This window comes from Cryptomeria japonica, chromosome 3, assembly GCF_030272615.1.
Source record: "Cryptomeria japonica chromosome 3, Sugi_1.0, whole genome shotgun sequence".
Lineage (NCBI taxonomy): Eukaryota > Viridiplantae > Streptophyta > Pinopsida > Cupressales > Cupressaceae > Cryptomeria > Cryptomeria japonica.
The window spans coordinates 520,668,129-520,684,980 of NC_081407.1; positions in this window are offsets into that span (position 1 = coordinate 520,668,129).

Below are 16,852 nucleotides of genomic sequence, written 5' to 3' on the forward strand. Positions count from 1 at the left end.
TTAGCCAGTAGCACAAGCCACCAGCCAGCCGTTCATAAATCAAGCCTTAGAATAGTGTGACAAATCAATTATACGTGCATTGAGCCACCCATTAAGCTTGTCCGGGTCGGTCTCTTGAGTCGAGCCTTCTCCATCAACTATCTTCCCACACCACCCCTAAGGTTCTTCCCCCTCACCAGCTTCTCCATCACCTGAACCACTGATCGAATAACCTTACCTTTATTCGGATAATAAGAAAATAAAGAGGGCCCATTTATTATTCTTTAAGGGGGAGGGTAAGGAGTGAGCAGATCAAGGAATAAGGCCCTGCCAACAGAGCCTATTGTTTCGCATCGCGAATAGGCCGGGCCCCATATAAGTCGTAGGGTCCACCCAACTTTCTCGTTTCCCACCCACCCGAACCGCCCGGCTAAAATAGTAGGGCCCTCCCCCCCTGCGCAGGGCCCCGACCTATTCATTGGGTCGTGGTGGGACCGTTATTATCTTACAGTCAGTTTTGAAACACCTTTCCAATACATAGATCCAATACATTTTTTATTTGCCAATCTCTGGAAAAAATAGAGAGGGTCAAAGGCTGATCACTGCTACCTTATACAAGATAGGTTTACCCGACGGAACATACTGTAGGTTCGAGCCCTAGCCTATCACTATAGAGTTTACCCCCCGATTCCTAGGCCATCTACTTCTGGGTCTATTTATAGTACGGATGCTAGCTCTACTACTACTGTTGCTGGTGCTGATACTAGATCTACTAGAACAGGATCCACTGCATAAGCATAATCAACAGGATCAAAAGAATCTACTGAGTCCCTTAGAATACCTAAGCTAGAATAAGGAATTCTAGTTGCTTGGAACTATTGCTTCCCACCCACCCGCTAAGGGGCCCTCCCAACGCCCTTATCTTACCCGGTATGGCCCCCCATATAATGTCGAGGGCCATAGACTCGATCGGGGCCCTCTTATTAATCAGCGTATTAGACCAATAGTTTTTCTTGATTCTATACGTAACATGCCTCCCATGCAGGGTGAGTGGGAACTATAGGAGGGCTAGACTTGCTGGTCGGGGCCTGTCTGCTCCACCGCCGGTTCTTCGTTGCCAGATTCTATACGTAACATGCCAACACGAGAAGGTAGCATGGCAACTGCTTACTATTCTGCTTGGGGAGAGTGTAGTTTCTCAACTCGGGCATTTTACACTGATCCAATCAAGGTTATCCCTTGCTCTCTCTTCGTTAAAGCAAGTAGGTGGACCCCCCTACTATTTGGTCCAATGTTTTACCTAACTTCTCAATGGAGAGAAATTGTTTTACACTGGACCTATTCTATTGTCTACGGGCAAGTGGATAGGGCCCCGCGAGTGCTTATTGTTGTTGCCCGAGTGTATAGTGAGTGGGTGTATTATCTACGTGACATGGATGGATGCATCGATTCATGTTACGTCCATAATAAACTCACTATACATTGGGTGGGAACTCTAGGGATAAAGAAAGAACCCCCCGCTCGACCCCCACCCGCTTGGCCTGGGGGGCATAATTGCAGCACTAGGAGCAGGTTTTCCATTCGAGGGTTGCCCTTCCCGGCACCGGACTCTAACAATTCGCTGTCAACACCGGCACCATAGCTAAGTGCTTATTACTAGCTCACCCATTCCTTCGATTGAGCGGGAGATAGATTTCTATGATGACTGACCTCCTATAGTCATAATTCTTCCTTTAAATGCCAACAACCTCTATTCCCACAATCGAGAAAGCTGAATAGTAGGGCTAGCAGGCTGATTAATAGGAGGAGACGTTGGTCGAGCGCCTACAATTCTATGGGCGGTAAAACAACTGATATGGAGGCCCTATTACTAGTAGGGCACAGCCTGGATCCCTTTACTCTATTGGGCAGGGATAGGGCGGACCGAGCTAGGAACATGATTGGATTCTAAGGAAATAAAGCTGGGTGGGCCCCACCCTCCTCTCGCTTGATGCAATCCTTTGCTTTGGTTTCTGGAAGGTGAAATCGACCTATTAACACCGCTACATCACAGCCTCATGAAAGAAGGTACGTCCTAATACCAGCTAAACAGGTACGTACGAAAGGTAACGAGTGACCAAACTCGCATAGAATAGTAGGGGCCCTAATAAACCATCGATCAATTGATCATTTTTATCGCAGACATGACTGCCCCCCCGTCCCTAACTGGTAGGGCGCCGAGCTATTCAACCAGAGAGTAGTTGAGTTAGGCTCCAAACGAGAAGGGGAGGATAAGTCAACAACTATAGAGTAGAGGACAACAGGGGGGGTGGCCCTACAATTCTATGGGGTTCAGTTCTGATAGCCCTACCCTATGCCTAGACTTCAAACCCACTTCAGTCCTGGGCAACGATCGCATAGAGAACAAGGTCGATCACATCATAATAGGGATCAAGGGATGCCAGAATAAACCGATCACATAGCTTGGAAATACATATATGTATATGTATATATATAAATATTTGTATATATATACATATATATACATATATACATGTGTGTATGTGTGTGTGTGTGTGTTTTCATATGAACTTGGCTAATCTGCATTTAATTTTTTGTTGATCAAATATAATGATAGTAATTGTGGAATTGAATTATGATTTTTTAAATGTTTGAATAGTAGAATGTCAAGAATAAAATGAGATATAAATATAAATTAAAATAATTGATGCATACATGGTATTATGGTCTCTTGGTGTTTTATTATGTTTGGTTTCTCTTATGTAGACTTTATGAGACCTTGTGTTTTCTTACGGATTTTGTTTATCATAATTGGATACTCGGTTGTGTTACTTAAATGTGTTTTGTTCCAAAGGCCAAGGACAATGTCGAGTTCCTTCTTTGTATATGATTTCTCATCGTCATTTGATGTGATGTGGTTTGGTGTCTTGCATGGCTTCTATGTTAGTCATTTATTCCTCATTGCATTGAGCCTCCTTGTTTGTAATCTTGATTCTAGCAAGTCAGTCAGCCTTGCTATGGTAAAGGGGTCTAGACTCTTGGTGTTTGGTTTCCTTAGACCTTGTGTTGAATTTTGATTCCTAGGTTCAAGTCAAGGGGGGGTGGCTTTCATTGGGGGTCGGGACCCAAAGTGGTCGCTAGGGTAACTCAATGGGATTTTTGTAATCAAGTGAAAATACTAAATAATGAACTTGGGATGGGTAGTTAGCTCACATTAATAAAGATTAATTTTTGTTGCCTCTATTACGCTCGGGTTCTTTCTTAGGGCTAAGATAAGTAGAGAAGGGCCTGGAATAGTTTCCACCAATCTTGTCCTTTTGAAAGGTTGGTGTGGTCCACTACTGTTTGTATGGGGGTTGGGAGTCGGGAGAGGTCACTAGGATAACCCACGATGGGGGCAGAGACCTAGTGAAGACCTACCAGGGTAACTCATGACAACATAGTGATGACACTCTTCCCTATTGCTACGTAGTGGTAACTTGCATCTTTTGTCCTTCCATGGGTTGCTTTGAGCTTCTGGAAGTGGTTAGTTAACTTATGTTTTGTTATACTTCTGTGGATTGCTATGGGCCTCTAGAGGTTGGTAGTTTTACTTTTGAGTTCCTTGCGTTGTATCTCTTGTGAGCCGCGTGTGTGTACTGTCTGGTTGAATCTCTTGTGAGCCTCATGTGTGTTTTATCTAGTTCAATCTTTGGTGAGCCTCTTGTGCATATAGTCTTGATGGTGCTCTTGTGAGTCATGTTAGTACCCTTGTATGTTTGTTTTCTGCCTTGTGGGTCTGGCTGATACCTCCTAGTACGGGGGGTGGACCTTATGGTACCACATGGTTGGGTGGAGTTCTATTCGCACCCATTGGGTTTTGGCTCTTTCCGAATCACGTTCAAGGTGGCTCATGAGAGGATTGAAGACTATCAGATTGATGTAGATCTATGTATTCATTTCTTTATTGTACTCTTGGAGATTATATCCTTACAGATACCTTGTTATGTAACCGATGATCTTATGTATATTCACTTGGCAATGTAATATGTATCTTTTTTCTTGTAAAGGACAATGTTAACTTATTTAAGTGGTTTCCTATGCTCATATGTATGGTTATTGTTTATCCTTGAGTAACATCGTTGTGGGGCATTGATGAATTTTCTAGTTGTTCTTGTACATCATTTCCTTATCTTAATTTTTCACGTATCTCAATGTAATTGTATGGTTTAACTTAAAAAAAATATAAAAAATTGCATTTTATTGTTGTTTATCTTGTTTAATTCCTTCAAGCCTCATAGCGAGGCGTTACACAAGGAGATTGCTGCCAAACTTTTAATCTTTTGAAATTTATCCTCAATCTATTTTAGCTTGAAGTCTCTCTCAATTTGAACTTTTAGCCTCTTGATAATAAAGGGTTTATTTTTTGCAGCATTTCACATTAGTTAAAAATGTATATTAGCAATTAGAAACATTTTATTCATTTAAAATATTTTAATTAAAATGCACACTTGAAATACTTTTATTTGAATATTTATCGATGTGATTGTTTGATGCAAAAGAGGAGGAAAATCATAGGTAAGGAAAACAAACGATGAGACAAAATGTCTTGAATTGATGTTTATATTTTGTCAAATATAAACAAAATCCTACAACTATTTTAATAAGGAAGAGATGGAAAAAGGTATGAAATTTTGACCAAATCCTATGCCATTGTCAACAAATCCTAGACCATTGGAGGTTGGAAGAGAATATGAAAATTGAAATCCATCAAAGCACAAAGGAAATCGAAATCTTGTGAGATGCTAAAATTTCAATTAGCATGTATAAAAATTGTCAAAGCATGGACAAGGCATGTGAACTACTGTGGGGAACCTGTATAAAAAAATAACAAGGCATATGAACTGTCAGGTACAAAAAGGGTGTGCAAGCATTAGATAATGTATTTGAATTATTTATTTTGAAGCCCTTGAATCAAAGATAAATCTTATGAGCATGAGATCTATCTTTCTATGCATGTTTGAATGCTCTACCCTATTAGGAAGAGGAGTGTTGAGTATCTTGGTGGATTTGATGCATCACAAGTTACTCATTTGAGGCTACATAGTAAATAGTGCCATCCAAATATATTTTTTAGAAGAAAAAAATATTTGTAACTTTTGTAGTCTCACTTCTAAAAAATAAATGATTCTAATATGGTAGTCTAATTTATTTTACAAGCTTTGGCTAACCAATATAAAGACTATAGTTTACTAGTTTAGTAATTATTTAAAGAGATATTGTTGCTTCTTGAAAAAAAATACATAAATAAAATTGAGTTGTACAATTCTTGTCCAATCCCAACAAGTAATAAATTTTAGTATAATCTATTATAAATGTCATTTTAATAGAGCAACTGATAGGAGAAAACACAAACACAATGTAAAAAGCCAAACTGAAAATGAATTTAGAATATCAAAAAAATGGAAGTTAATTGACCATCATAAATTAATAGCAGTCTTGTCTTTTTCTAAGTTAAAATCAAAAGTTGTAAGTTGTAACTACGAATACCTAGAAAGCTACTTTAAAGGTAGTTATGAAAGACAAAAGCTAATATAAGATTTGCAAATCTTCAACATTTTCTCAATTTTGGCATTGCCCAATGCTTACACCTTCATGTTTCCTCAATTTTGGCATTTTCCTTTTGAGGGAATGATCTCTTTGTTGTTGTGTCATTGTATGCAAAGGATGTCTACATGGATAGGCACTAAGATGTAAAGAAAAATATGTTGGAAAAGGAGTTCATTAAAAGTGTGGGAGAAGTAATTATGTTCAAATTATAAGAAAGAAGAATATGAAAGAGATACAATGTCATGTAATTTCGTAAGATTGTTGGAGATAATTTCAATTCAAGGCACGAGTTGTAGGATTGTACTAATTCATACCAATATTTTATAATTCAACTATTATGCAATGGAGTTAGATAGTTTTGGGTGGTTAATAGGAATTTTGTATGGATAAATATCACCATCATGCAATAGAATCTAGTATTGTAGCATTTGGATCTTGATTATTATATGAATCTACATAATTGATGTGAGATTTATAATTTATCTACTTGTCTGGAACATATTGCAATGCAAGATCTCACAATTTTGGTTCTACACGGTCTTGAAGGTATTTTTGGTTTGCATATCACAATATCTGGACTCAGATCACCTAATTCAAAAATAGTTTATTAAACTTGAAATGGTAAAAAGTAGCTAAATTTTTTCACTAATGGTGTTTACAAGATTTTGCAAACAAGTTTTTGCCTCTATTCATTTATCTTCTTATTCATTTCATTCCCTTTGACACGACAAAACAATAGGATAATGAAACAACGCCAAAACTACAAAGGTATAGTCAATGGTTTTAGATATCTTGCAAAGTTTTTATGAAGATGTTTTTAAAGTAATACTTCAATATAGCCCAGGAGAATGAAAAATGTATCAACATTGACATAAATTTAGAAGCAAGAATATGCATATGCTTACTGAGTCATTTCACATAGGATCTTTTGGCATGCATAATAAGTTCATATTCTAAGTTTGGCATTTAATTTCAAATTAAATAGCAACACAAATACCCTCATGAATCGTTAAGACAAGTTGCAGCTAAAACAATAGATGTCTTAGACATTTCTCGCAAACTAAAGATCGAGAAGTATCTCAATCACAACTACCCAATTAGTTTACAAAATATTTTAAAAAATAATTTGCATATTGCTTGAAGGCTAAATCTTTTAGATACAAACATAATTAATTAAAGATGCGTTGATCATACTCGAGAAGCAAAAGATTTAAATATTACTCTTAGGCATTAGTTATCCAAGACAAACCTAATTGGAATTTTCCATTGCTTATAGCTAGAAGTATAAAGGAACAAATATTTGGAAAATTGTAGAGCTTAGAAAATCTATAGAATTTACGCATCAATTATAACTATCTCCATCTCAAAGCACATGCACTTTTACCATTCATTTCAATGTAGGACTACAAATTTATACATAATTTCTATTTTTCAATAGAAGAGTGGTTTGGCATGGGAAGACCTAGGAGAGGAGATTAATTCAATCAAATTGACTAGGCTATGAGCCCAAATGTATTTATAGCTAACACCTTCAATCTTATAAGAACCTTTGGGCATCTAGAATAAGTTTTAATTTCTTTCTTCAATAGAAAAATTGTAAAACAAAGGACAATTTGTGTAGGGTAGCTTTGGGAATGCAATTGTGTCAAATTTGAAATGTAACCAAAAGGTATGATGAATTAACTTCATCATACTTACAATTGGTGAAACAACCATCTTCATCAATTTTTTGATCTTATTCCTTAATTATAGCTATGGACATTAGAGATAAGGCCCTCTCTAGATCATCATATCCTCGTATGTCTCCTCCTGCTTGAGCTTAACATATTTGTGGGTAGCTAAAACTAGAAGCCAAAAGTATTGCTTTAGCCATTATACAATCTAAGTGAACAAGTAATCCATTGAGGATAATTACATATTTAAATATTACCACATGTTCGGTAGAATAGCTTGGCTACTTGTCTTCTATTGATCCCCTTAGTAAGCTTGTTCAAAGATTTCTTTCGTGGAACTCATGGTGTACTAAAATAATCTCTAAAATGGCTACAAAATCAAACCATATGCTCATATGTACATTTATAAGTCCTAGAGAACTAAGAAATAACTTATCATGATTAGTTGCATTAGGTCAATGAGATTGCAATATTATAGATTCCTTAGAATAAGAAGTAAGCCTCCATGATATCTCCAATGAAGTATTAGAGAAATGTGGTTCTTCTAAATTTTAGTTATGCTTAAACTGTAGGGCAAGTTAAATACTACACCATACCACTCATTTAATTCTATATTTGTGCGATTGTCACCATTAGAGAAAGTTGGAAGTGCGTACTAAAATAGCTTTGCAAGAGTAAAACTTAATTTTAGAAATATTTTAAATTATTAGGTAGTCAATTATAGTAATATTATTAACAAAAGAATTTTCCTTGTTAAAAGGTATATGGATTCATTACATGTCTGAGAAGGACTCGTCTCCACTATTAAATCTGCATTTGGAATTTTATAAAGGATAGGTTTGGATTTAATCCAATTATGTAAAGCAATTTGAATTTAATTGGTATTTTTGGGTTCAACATGCTTACCAAATTGTCTTGGATTGGCATTTGATTTTGGGCTAAGATGACTTCCACCGAGGGATTACAAATTTCCTCTATCATATCTTCTTTGTAAAGATGTACACTATCAAGTCCATTAGGTGTTCTTTTGGGTCTAATTAAATCAAACTCTAAATTAAATAGAAGATATAAATGCTTTCTTAATGGAGTGATTAATTAATTAGTTTATGTAGACACCTTTTAGCTTTTGGGAATGAATCCTCCTTTACTGATCCCAATGGTTTTAATGAAAGGGTATCCTTATGTAATGTCCCTCACAATTAAAATTCTAGATCTAAAACCCTTAACCACTTCTTCTATCTAAAATTTGCTTAATCAATAGAAATAGAGAAATCAAGTAAACAAAAATGACAACTGATACACACTGAACTTGAGTCAAATATTTGTGACTTTTACAAAATGATTTAGATGTATTTTTAACATGAAAATATATCATATTTAATTTTTAATAGTTTTGTTATCATCAATATACATCTGTTGCAACTTAACCCCAAATAGAGATCAATTCTAGAACCAAACACACTCTGCAACAAGAAGTACTTTTAAGAAAACTCATCAAACGTCATACCAAATTTTCTATTGAAAAAATACATGAAAATTACATATAAATAGCATAACATATATGGCCTCAAGGCTGCCAATAGACTTGTAAAAACTTAGAACACTTGGAAACCAAACTATAGCTTCAAACCCTCACCTACAAACCAAAATATTGAAAATTGTCAACACTACCAAATCTTTTAGCACAATGATAACCTTTGAATGAGATTATACTATGGTAATCATAGACTCCTGTCTTAGGTCACCTGGTAATCCTCTAAATCTCATCCTTAGATTACCTACAAACTTTTAAACTCTCATTCTATGGTCTCCTTCTCCATTGGTTATCAGCCATTGAAGAAACAAGCAAAAGCTTTGATAAAATCCATATCAAGAATAATAAAAAATGAAGTCGAAATCATGTATAAATTAGAGCACTTTCAAAATCCATTTTTGGGTACCGAAATCCCATTCCCAAGGAAAGGAAACTTTCCTTCTATTCTCCAAACTTCTACAATTTCCAAAGAACTTCCCATTTTTCAAAACCTCTACAACTTCCAACAAAGTTTCCATTTCTCAAAGTTGCCAAAATATTATTAGTTTCCAAAAAGACAAGTCGAGTGAAGTTTCCCAAATGCCTATGCCAAAATGAGGGAAATATTTAAATTTAAATGTATTTGGTATTTGAATAATATTCAAATCTCATCCAAATTACCAAGTTTATTAATATTTTCCAAACTATCAATTGATCTTGATTTTCTATTTTGGAACTGCTCAATTACTATTTTTAGTATGTTGCTATTTTAGAAAATTATGAAAAAGGGACATGACAAGTCCTCCCTTCCCAAAATTGCTTGTCCTCAAGCAATTGCAACAATAATGCTTAAAATCTTACTGCACAAATTAACCAAACATTGCATACTGCTTTCAAGGTATGATCTTGGACCTGTAAATTGTTGCACCTTCCTATTATACATCCTGATAATTCCTTGAAGAGTGCATTTGTACTCTAATTTTGTGAAGATGAATCTCAATGTCAAACTTCTTAATCCATATTACCTGATGTCTAATAGAATTCCTTTCATCTTTTATAATCAATAACTTGCTCTTTTCAACTACTTTCCAAAATTGAGTGTGTGCACTATCACCAAGAAAGCTTAAACCAAAGTTCTTGTAGGATTTCTCAAAGCTATAAATATGATTTTTGCAGCGTAAACAATGGTTACAACAATAAATACATCCTTCCTAATAGTAAATTCCAATCTTGTAAATATGCACCTCATTTACCTTGTAGTGGTGGAGACAATCCTTACAAGAATCAACACTAACTACTCCAAATTTTGTCTCTACGTGAAGGATGATAGATGTAGCTTTGGAATCTGATTTGGAACATAAATGGAACATTTTATGGAAAAAAATTGATATCATATAACAACATCCAAAACCCCACCAAAAACAAAAAATTGATTTTGTAATCTGCAGGCTCTTTTGACGGCAATTAGCGTACTCACTAAATCCTCCAACTAACACATATTGATCACCCAATAATTTTTTCAAAATGTTAGTAGAAAATAGTTTGATGAAATCTTATACTAAACCAAGTGCTTTATTGATATGCTTGCAAATTACCATCTTGAAAAACTTCCAAAGAAAACTCACTTTGCATGTCAGGTAGTGTCTAGGTTCTCTAGCTAGAAGTACACAGTCATTGGGCAACTTGTATTTGAGTCTTTGGTTGCATTTGATGATGTTATGATTCTGATTTTTGTTTTTATTAGGACTATTATAGAAGCCTTTTCAATCCATACCACAATCAATACATATTTTTCTAAAAGATCTTACATACACCACTTCAATATTGAGATACATATCATGGAAATCCATAACAATAGACCCATAGATTACCTCAACTTGTAAGTAACCATTTTCAAATTGTAGTATTAGAATGATCATATAGAAGTAACATGCACTCCATGGCACTTTGGTCTCTATAAGGGAAAACAATAACTTATTTTGTAGGAAGATGATGAACTCCTTAGAATCATCCTTTGGCAGACACTTGATAATTCACTCTATTCCACATAAAGAGTGAGTGGAAAAAGAATCAACAAAACATTCTAACGTGATGAAAATAATTTCACCTCTTTGGAAAGTAAGAAAATGCCAATGGGAAATCAATTTGAAATAATCATCTACTACCATCCTTTGTATTGTCAATTTTTGTGAGCCATTACTCCTATAGTACCAAACCAAAAAGAGTCTTCTTTCAAAGTGATCTATATCCATCACAAGTCTTCCATGAATCATAGGATATATGAATTCTCCCAAAGCATAATTAATAGGAAAATTCTCATCATACCTTTTGAATCCATCTTTCAAAACTTTGGGCTTGATGAAATCAAGTTTATTAGGTTCCCATGTTTGCATTGAACTCTAAACCCTCTCTTTTCCTGAAGCACTGAACTCTAAAGACAATGCACACAAGAAATATAGAATGTTAAGTATATAACATGAGATGATTACCATAACAAATCCCTTCAATGCTTCTTGTGGTGCAACCTCTTGTACATCCTAGACACTTATGAATTGACCCAATATAATAGAGTCAAACTTTATTGATATTGATAAGTTCTATAGTTCATGCTATTGATATATACTTATAACTTTTCCCAAACATTCCAAAATATCAACTCGTTTTGAAACATAACATACTTTCAACAAAGATCATTTCAAAATGAAATACCTAGTTTGCTCTCAATTGAAAAGTTAAACTATGAGGCATAACCTTGAAACTTGTGTGCTCCTTGTAGACTCTTATCAACATGTAGATTTATACTAACTCAAATATGAAGCAATATTGGTACATCCTCTATCAATAACATGCTGAAATCTCTACACAACAAATAATCCTAGGAGCACATAACTAAAAACTCTCCTTTGTTGATTTGATGGCAGAGAAATGATACATTGAGGTTCACCTAAGAAAATTATAGCTTGCATACTCTTCAACAACAGACAACTTTCTCTCCAATTAGCATCCCCTGAAACACTATGCTCTTCCACAAAATTATGTGATAAATTAGAAATGTAAAACCCAAAACATGAATTGATTACCTCCATAGACATGTCAAGAATATTGTTGACATGTGGCATTGATGCTTCTAAGCTCCTGATATAGATTCCTTTACAAACCCTTTTTTCATTCCCAAGGACAAATAATATCCTTCCCTTTAAGATTCTATAAATTTGAAGCAACTCCCTATTCATGAATCCTCCATTTTGAGGGTAATTTGAAATCCAAAGCACCAAAGAACATTTAGTCACAAAATCTTGAATATCAAAATGATTCCAACTTTTCTTACCAAGACCTTTCTTTAAGCAACTCAAGTTGGTCACCTCCTCTTGGGTATCCCTTATAATTTTGTCTTCAAAAGTGGTACCCAACTTCCATGAGTGATCAATGTACCATAGACATTGTCTCATTGTAAAATAGTTAGAATGCTCAACAAATTCCATGTGATTCCATATTTTAGAACAATTTGAAACTTGAAACCAAAGGCCCACATCCTATAAATTGCAACTTGTGCCCCTTACTCTATCATTTAACTTTTCAATCCTTTCTTGATGATAATATTTTTGTATGTGCATGGAAAGAGGCAATAAATCTAAAAGTTGAAAATATTTTGCATATCTTGTGCTACCAAATAAGAGTTCATCCTTCTCTTTGGAATTGATTTTTGTGAATACATCATCATATTTCCATTGTGCAACCCTGAAGTTGAAAACATGTTTATCCATTTGCATTATAATTATATTCAACTCCCCTGGATCCCACATCATTATCCATGAGAAATTTAACAATTGGGAAGAATGATTTCCCTTCCACCCTATATCTCTTATTGTTGATTTGTACACCTTTGGAAGATTTGCAGAAATATCCTCAAAATGAAATTCATTAACAAGTAAAGATTTATCTAAATCCGCTTTCATTAAAACATGCTCATTTATATGGATCTCTTTTGGGACATCCTCACATACCTGAAATACTTCATGGGAGATATGGGGCTTCCTTATTTATTTTTCTTTCCCCTCAAGTGTCAAGTCTTCCTTAACCATGCATGTGTTCTCCTTCTTTTGTAAATTCATCTTTCGTGTACCCATCATCATTTTGGGTTCCTCTATCTCTTTTACTTCCTCCTTACTTTCAAAAATATTTTCTTGACATTTGCCAACTTCATTTGTTAATAAAGTATGATCTTGAATTATCAAAAAAAATTACCTTCTGGGTTTAATGTGCATTCTCCTTGTTTTGCCCCAGCTTGTTGAAAGGCATCATGTAACTCCACTTTCATCTTTTCTTCATGATTTTTAGTATTTCATATTTTTCCATACTAAATCCTTCTTTCCTTCTTCTCATGAAGTAATCTTCAAATGAAACTTCAAATTTTCCTTCTAAAAGATACTCCTTAAAAGCTCTAAAAACCACTCCTTCTTCAAGCAATCTTTCTTGGTGAGCTTTGTATATTCATAAAAAGTGAGGGATGCCTTTGAAATTATGCATTTCATAAAATATTCATCAAACCATTCTGATATTTTGGAAGCTAATACATCATTTTACAAACCCATGTAAATAGATCTGTAGAAGTCCCCCATGATTAGCATCTCAAAACCCTACAGGTTGGCAAGATCTTAGCTCTACTACAACTGTAATGTCCCTCACAATTAAAATTCCAAATTTGAAACCCTTAATCATTTCTTCTATCTAAAATTTTCTTAATCAATAGAAATAGAGAAATCAGGTAAACAAGAATGACCACTGATACACACTGAACTTGAGCCAAATATTTGTGAAACTTTTACAAAATAATTTTGATATATTTTCAACGTGAAATTATATCATATTTTATTTTTAATATTGTTTTCATCATCAATATACATCTATTGCAACTTAACCCCAAACATAGATCAATTCTAAAACCAAACACACTCTGCAAAAATAACTACTTCTAAGAAAACTCATCAAAATTCATACCAGATTTTGTATTGACAAAATACATGAAAATTACATATAAATAGCAGAACATATATGGCCTCAAGGCTTCCAACAAACTTATACAAACTTAGAACACTTGGAAACCCAACTGTAGCTTCAAACCCTCTCCTGCAAGCCAAAATATTGAAAATTATCGACATTGCCAAATCTTTCAGCACAATGATAGCCTTTGAATGAGATTATACTATGATAATCATAGACTCCCATCTTATATCACCTGGTACTCCTCCAACTACCATCCTGAGATCACCTGGAAACTTTCAAACTCTCGTTCTACAGTCTCCTTCTCCACCAGTTATTAGCCACTGAAGAAACAAGCAAAAGCTTTGATAAAATCTGCAACAAGACTAATAAGAAATGAAGTCGAAATCATGTATAAATTAGAGTGCTTTTAAAATCCATGTTCGGGTACCAAAATCCCATTCCTAGGAAAGGAAACTTTCCTTCTATTTTCCAAACTTCTACAATTTCCAAAGAACTTTCCATTTCTCGAAACCTCTACAACTTCCAACAAAGTTTCCATTTCTCAAAGCTCCCAAAAAACCATTAGTTTCCAAAAAGACGGGTTGAGTGAAGTTTCCCAAATGTTGATGCCAAAATGAGGGAAATATTTAAATTTAAATGTATTTGGTATTTAATCAATATTCAAATTTCAACCAAATTACCAAATTTATGAATATTTCCCAAACAATCAATTGATCTTGATTTTCTATTTTGGGATTGCTCATTTACTATTTTTAGTAAGTTTCTATTTTAGAAAATTTTGAAAAAGGGACATGACACCTTATTATATTTGGTGCTTTGACTTGTAGCTTTTTAACGTAGTAAATATGAGTAATGTGTGTTAAAATAGATGTATAACACTAAATGGTTACTATGTTTCGTTATTCTAAGCTGAATTTTTGTTCACTAAAAAAAAATGCATTTTACCATCACTTTTAAAGGATAAGAAAAACACGACCTAAAGCCATTAGTGTTAATCCCATTATATTGAAATTTGAATGCATTAGTTTCTATAGGTTTGCAAGACTATGCCACAATTTTTCTCTAGAGTCAAGCATAAGTATTGTTAGTTCATCATTTATGTTGATATTTTATTGAGCCTCTTTTACGAGTTCAACATCAACTCGCATAACACAACAAAGTTTTGATTCTATTGAACAAAAAATTCTCCAAATAACTTTTGAATGAATAACCCAAAGAGTTAAGTTATAACCCACAAAATTTATTGACTTCTCTTCATTATCTCTCCTTTCAAGGGCCAAAAATGAGCATCTCGTCCAAGAGTACCTATAACAAGAAATAAAAAGAAAAACAAGAAAAATTAAAAAATATATGTAGCTCAAGCAAATATTGAGCATACCTTGTATTTTCTCTTTGTTCCACCCAAAAACATTTTAGTTCCACAAATCTAAAAAGGGCATTGTGTCGCAGGGATTAGATGATAATTTGGCAGACATAGTAAATAATACAGTGGATGGAAGAGACATCAACTTCTCTCCTATAGTGGAAATGTGGTTCCTTTCTTGCACCTTTTATAAAAAGGAAAACTTATATGAATATCCAGAAACTATCAAAATCCTTTGATAAAAGGAAACATATTAAATATACAATGTCTAAAAGCTAAACTGTAGTAGAACATTGAGTAGAAAGTTCTTCACCCATGCAAATAAATTCACAAATAGAGTCATTGGGGGTTATTCTTTATGACATTAAAATGAGAATCAGCCAAAGCATAACCCCCCGAAAATCATAAAAAACATGTTTGATCAATCCCCATTAGGTACACTATTTACTGTTGAGCTATAGTAGCTTACATATATTTGATTTAAATCACATATATATAATACGCCAAGAGATATCTTCTCGAGGCGCCTATTAGAGTTCAGGGGACATGAAAAAAATGGGCACCTCGAGAAGGATATCTCTCGGCATGTTATGTGTGTGTGTGTGTGTGATTAAAATCAAATATATGTAAGCTAGTAGCAGTCGTGGCGCAATGTGGGAAACAATAAAAAAATTCAAAATAGAACTATATAATATTAAATTATTAATGTTTGTTGCAATTATTATTATGATTTTCTATTTGTTTGTGGAATAATATTATAATATACTATTATTATTAATTTATATTGTTTTGATTATTATGATATTATTTTTTAATTTATTGAAAATAATATTCATAATATAAATTTGAAATATTTGAAATGTATTATATTATTATTTTAAATTATTTTTAGTTATAATATTATTTTTATAGTTTTATTAGTATTATTATATTAATATAGTTCTATACGATAAGTATAATACTATTATATTCTTATTTTGAAATTGTAATATTGTTTTATAATTATTAAGCGTATAATATCAGGGTAGGGTTTAAAACTTGGTTAGAGTTAGGATTAGGATTATGGTTAGGGGTGGGACTATGGTTATAGATAAGATTATGATCATGATAGAATTACAATTATGATGGGATTTAGTTGAAGATTAGGGTTAGGGTTAGGGTTAATATCATAGTCATGTTTATGCTTAGGATTAGGTTTTGCATTAGAGATATAACTATAATGATGGTTAGGGTTATAATTATAACGAGGGTTAGTATTATACGTAGGATTAGGGTTAGGGTTGGGGTAAGGGTTACGATTGGGGTTAATCTTAGTGATTGTAATTAGGGTTAAGGTTAAGATTAGGGTTAGGGTTAGGGTTAGAATTAGGGTTAGGGTTATAATTATAATTAGGGTAAGGGCTATAATTATAATTAGGGTTAGGGTTATAGTTAGGATTATAAGGTTATATATAATTAATAATTAAATATTATTAAGGTAGGTTTAGGGTTTAGGGTTTAGGGTTAGGGTTAGGGTCTAGATTAGAGGGAGTTATAGTATTATAGATAAAATAATAGTTATATTTGGTTTTAGTTAATGATTAAAGTTGTTATTGTATGATAATGCTTGGGGTAAGGGTTGAGGTTCAATTAGAATCAATATGAGGGTTAGGGATGGGGTTTAATTAGGATTAAGGTTAGAATTACAAGTAAATTAAGGTTAGAGCTAGTGCTATGACTCAAGAAGGGTAA